The following is a 5,686-nucleotide window of genomic DNA, read 5'->3' as shown; positions in this document are numbered from 1 at the left end:
GGCTGCAGTCCTAATAGCTTTCTCACAAAACTTCCGGGTTTCGTTTCTATAGCCTTGAAGGCGTGAGGTGGAAGTGACAGAGGAGCTGGTGTAAACCATTCAGATAAAGAAAGCAGCTTCTTTTCGATGCATCTGACCCCCGGAATTCAAAAATGAGGACCAGTGTTGTTTTTAAGGATGAAATTCAGGAGGTGCGATGATGATGAAACAGAGAAGAAAAGGGGGGAAAAAATCAACTGGTGAAGACAGCCGAGAGAGGTTTAAGAACTTTTACAGGCTGCCTTTTGCATTGGTGATGTTCAAAACATCATTGCCATCACCACCAGGGGCGGCCAGTTAGCTAACGGGTCCAAATAATTTGTTTCCTTCAAGAGTTCCTAAAGTTGGGCCACCACTACCCTCTCAAGCATTTTCTTCCAAAAGAGAGGCAATTGTCAAATGCTTCTGTATCAAATGCTTTTCAGAAACAGTTGCACAACCTCCTCTTTAAAGGTAAATGTAAAAGGACCCCTAACCATTAGGTCCAGTCGTGACCGACTCTGGGGTTGCGGCGCTCATCTCGCTTTATTGGCCGAGGGAGCCGGCGTACAGCTTCCGGGTCATGTGGCCAGCAGGACTAAGCAGCTTCTGGCAAACCAGAGCAGCGCATGGAAACGCCGTTTACCTTCCCGCTGGAGCGGTACCTATTTATCTACTTGCACTTTGGCATGCTTTTGAACTGCTAGGTGGGCAGGAGCAGGGACCGAGCAACAGGAGCTCACCCCGTCACAGGGATTCAAACCACCGACCTTCTGATCGCCAAGTCCTAGGCACTGTGGTTTAACCCACAGCGCCACCCACATCCCTTCTTTAAAGGTAGCAGGCACTTAATGGCACATTCGCCACACTCTGGACCCACCAGTTCAACACATGCACAGAAACATACATTTCTTAGCTCAAATTGGCCACAACAGTAGTCCCTGTATCTCAAATGCTTGACATCTGATTTATTTATTGAAGTCAGTAGAGCTAACATCCTTTCTCATTTAAAATTCTGGTCTTGGTATTCATCCAAACAATAATTTATATGAGTGAAAGAGCATGTGCCATGAATTCTTCCAAACATAAAACAACCAAAAAGCACCATAATTAAAGCACAGACTGTGGAGTTATTAAGGCTACTACTGGAAATTTTAATGCCACAAACTATAAAAAGGCAGGGTGTTGTGTAAATCATACATCTGTGCCAGTATTCACTTTAATCCACCCACCTGCGCTGTAGCAGAGTGTGTGAAACACAAAAGAACATTAGCAAACCAGACCACATTTTTCAACAAGGGGAAAATAGGAGAGTTGATCATGCCTATGGTGGTGCTGTTGCTACTGGTCAACGTGCTTATTTAGCACTCACTGCAGTCCATATAGGAAAATGAAAACTCTGATCCTAAACCTCCACTGCCTTGTGGCATCTTCAGAAGATGAAAAAGCTAAGGAGTAAACCCTACACAAATCTTGAGTAGAGTCCTTAAGATGGCTGGATGGTACACCTCCTTCTGGCAACTACAGCCAAGCTAGTGCTGATAACACAGTTTGTCTTCTGTCTTCACCCCTGGAGGTGCACTCCATTGTCTTTCAAGACAGACTGATGCCGCCGCTGCCACCACCAACATATCGTGTCTATTTGCCTTGCTTGGCAAAAACAAAACAAATAAAACAAAGGGAAAACTGGGTGGGGGAACAAATCCAGATGCCACAACTAAGGAAATGGTTCTACAAAATAAAAGGCAGGCATGCAGACAATGGTGTTAAACTGGAACTAGAATTGCTTCATTTGCAGCTGTGTCATATTGGTGCTTTATGGACGGGTTGTTGCTCAATGGCACAATACATATTCATGCAAAGAATTCTAGGTTCAACCTCTTCCTCCACTTAGGAAAGATACCTGTTGGGAACCACTGCCAGTCAATATAGACAATGCTGATGTAGATGGACTAGTTGCATAAGATAGTTTCCTAACATCTTCTGAGAAATCAAAACATCCGGATTTTGTCTCATCCCTGTCATTTTTATCTGATGAATCTCCAGCAGATAATAAAAATAATAATGATTGGCTAGTAAGTGTATCAGAGCAGAGGAATGCTACCAGACTGACAGGGAGAGATTCAAAGGTGGATGAAGCAGGTGGATAAAGCAGGGCCCCCCACCCCCATTACTCCCCACTCCCTGCACTTCTGCAGTGAGCACCTTCCTCCGTCACATGCAGCTGAGGGCAGGTCTCCCTTCCCCCCCTTCCCCCCCTCACCTCTCGCCCCCTGCCTGTGCGCAAGAAGTTACTGCCTGCTCACTTGCTTCTCCTCCCTACCCCACCTGCCAACCACTTGCCTCTCCTACTGTTCAGACTGCCTGCCTGCCTGCCTTTTCCCACCTGGCTTGGCTTAGAAACACTTGAAAATGGTACCAAACCTAGGAGGCAATCTGGGAAAAGAGGGTGGTGCCCGGCTGGGGGAGGTGGCTGCTCAAGGAAGGGAGGAGAAGGGGAGGTGCCAACTTGTAGAAAATATTGAGGGGTCCAGCCCCCTTCAATATTTTATTGGAGGTGGCAAAGGGACCAAGGCGCCATAGAATTGGTGCCTATGGTCCAGATAGGGGGACATCTGGGCCATCAGTCAAAAGTGATGGAGGGCACTCCACACCACTGAGGCCATCTGAGCCTCAAGTGACAGCAAAGGATTCTGGAGTACCCCAAGCTACGTACCTCAACAGGCCACCTCCCATCCATCCAGTCTAGGGAACCACCCACTAACAATGCCTGGAGGTAGCCTTAATAGTCTGGAGGTAGCCTTCGTTGTTCTTGTAAAACTTCTGATTCTTTCTGTCTCATTCACAGTAGTTATCCAACCCACAAGCCTGATAAGCAGAGTGCTTCTGAAGCATGGCTGCTCAGTCTCCTCTCTCCACCATTATATGTTCCTCTGAAATCATATGAGAATTTTGACCGTTCCTACACACCCATCTTTCCCCTCTGTTTCTTGTTCCACAAATAAATGTTGATAATCTGAGCAAAAAAGTTTTGATATCATAAGGATCACAGTTGAGATTGTTTTACTTGTTATATTATTACAAATTTGACAAAAGTCAGGTAATTTGGTCAGATATATTCTGGATTTCTTTAAAACTTCACACTAAACAATTTCTCTTTTGTCAACGGGTTGACTGGAACAGTGCTTGGTGACTTCACAGTTAGATAGAAATAAATGTTATTTGGAATTTACATATGCACTTATTTGCACAAAAGGCGACAAATTATATAATCCTGATGTTAAAATGTATATTTAAGATAAATTAACTAAATAATCACTCATCACTAGATGCTCTTGACAGTAGGTGGCAAGGAATGAATCCAAAGTTCCTTTCACTCAAAAATCTGGGGGGGAAATATTAATTTTCTTCATTTTAGATAGTGTTTTGGAAATAAGTTGAAATAATCAAGGACAGAGTTCTTGTTTAAACATAGTTTGAAGAACTTATTGTATTAGTAGATTACAGTCATTGTGTTAGTATAGTATCTACCCTGTATTCATTTTTGTGAACATAATGGGAAATTGTCTAGCGTGATGGTGTGCGTGTTAAAAAAAAACCCCTGCTGAAAACGAATACTAATGATTTTAGAAAGAGATGCAAAGACAATAAAATGACCTTTAAAATGTTACTGCCCTTTTACTATGTCACTTACTTTTTAGACATTTGTATTAATCCTTTGAAACAATAACTTTCAAATCAACATTTAATAGATAGATAAAGAGGCTTTATGCTTTTGGGGAAAGTGAAGTTTCTGCAATGTAATGGGATTCTAAAATCATTTAGGTCATAGGGAGTACTGTTAAATGCAAAAATTGCACAACACAAAACACAGTATAATTATAGCCATATGCCAAGACTGGTTACACTGGTAATAAGATCCATTCCTTGGTTTGTCAGTGCTATTCCACAAACTGCAGTGCAGACCTTGAGGAAGATCAGACGATGACCAAGTAAGTAGCCACCATTTTCATCACGTTACTGTCGGGGATCTTCATATTTCATTCCCTATGTTGCTAGCAATGAAAGCTTTTCCATTCATTTAGCAACTTTTCTCTCCCTCTGCCAAAAAACACCCCATATTGGCAGCAGGAACAGATCACAGCCAAAATGCCAGCACAGTAGTGGGATATCAGCAAAGGCTTGCTACTAGTACATATGCAGCAGCCCAGATGTTTTGGGGGACCACAGGATTTAAGCATATACTGTGGAGGCTGTCTATTAGTGTAAATGGGGCAGTGCCCCACCAGCCTCAGCCTCATACCTCATACCATATGATGAAATCTGGGTGGGTATTTCAGCAAACAATTCTTTGATGCTGTTTTCGTGGGTGAATTATGGACGAACAAGAGGGGGTTAAATTTTTTGCTTTGCTTTTCCTACCAAAAAGGCATTGGTAGAGCCCTTCTTACTATGGTATACCCAGAACTCTTTTTTAATTTCTGCATTATACATATATAACAGTCATTGAACCCTTCCCACTTTGTTTAGCTCTCTGTGTCTTGATTTGGAATAGGATTAGCTAATCCAAGTTATCCCAACCCAACCCCAAACTAGAAAATAACTTTTTTTCCTGAGCTCAATCTGAAATTTATCATGCTCTCAATTATATTAATGTAACAGACTACGCACTTTTAGGGTAATAAAGTGCATTTCTCATTTTGAAATCTGCTATTTCCATTCAGTTTCACCTTCACTAAAGCCCCCTAACCAATGTTCCTGGGGTCTAAGGCTATCTAAGATCAAATCAAATCAAATCCAAACACTTCACAATACAACCCTGACCAACTAGGATGTGGATCAGGTATTAAAGAAGGGACTGAGTTCTTTGATTTGATCTGGCAACCTCAGCTCTTAGGTCTGTGCCATTGATAAAGTAAACTTTGCAAAACAATTAAGATAAAAGTGGTCCATCTGAACAGTTAGGTAGGTGAGCTGATGTCTTTCAAACAGACCTCAAAGGAGAAGCCAACATTGGAATGTGCACAATAGGACAAAAAAAAAAAGGCAGCTGTTAAACACTGATTCCGACTATTCTGCTTCCAAGCATGTCAGTGGGCAGCACCTTGACGTTGCTGCTTCTGCCATGCTTTTAGGATGTTATCCTCATTAATGCAAAAATGGCTGTCCTTTCATCGCAGGTCAAGTAGTAAAGGCAGGGGAAGGGGAATCCAAGGTCAAGGGGAGGAGTCGAAATTTCCATTTGGATTTCCACAAGTTGGCAAGTGTGTCTCCCGAGCTCAGAGCAACGTTTTCCCATGCTATGAAGCCAGAGGTCACGTGATTTTGGAATGTGTATCCAAAGATAATGCTACCTTCAGAAGACTCTACTTACAGGTAAGTAACTCTCCTTTAAAGGAGGTATCTTTGTGTGGCAGACTGTTTATGGGAGCAATTTGAATTGAACTTTAAATGAAAAAGGCATATCTCTGTAAGTGGTAATAATTTTAGTCATCTCGCTGTGGCTAGGGGTTGTGGAATTCATTAGCACAGATTAACATATAAAGTGGGTGAGATATCTAATAGCAAACGTAGAGGTTTAGGGACCTTAATTCATCACTGAATGAACAGCGTGTACAGTATTAGGGACTATGAAATTTTTAATTTACACAAAGTGTCCAAGAATATA

General features: G+C 42.2%; 1 long non-coding RNA gene across 1 annotated transcript; it reads left to right on the top strand.

Moving 5' to 3' along the window:
* Positions 1-418: 418 nt before the first annotated feature.
* LOC310845838 lies at positions 419-5,326 on the top strand. Its single transcript, XR_014564992.1, has 3 exons — positions 419-492; positions 3,958-4,010; positions 5,199-5,326. It is a non-coding gene; the product is annotated as an uncharacterized lncRNA (long non-coding RNA).
* The last annotated feature ends 360 nt before the right edge of the window (positions 5,327-5,686 follow it).

Source organism: Podarcis gaigeae (assembly GCF_964106915.1).
Source record: "Podarcis gaigeae genome assembly, chromosome: 5".
NCBI classification, from domain to species: domain Eukaryota; kingdom Metazoa; phylum Chordata; class Lepidosauria; order Squamata; family Lacertidae; genus Podarcis; species Podarcis gaigeae.
Note: the sequence above shows the minus strand (reverse complement) of the source record. Positions and strands in the feature narration are given on the sequence as shown.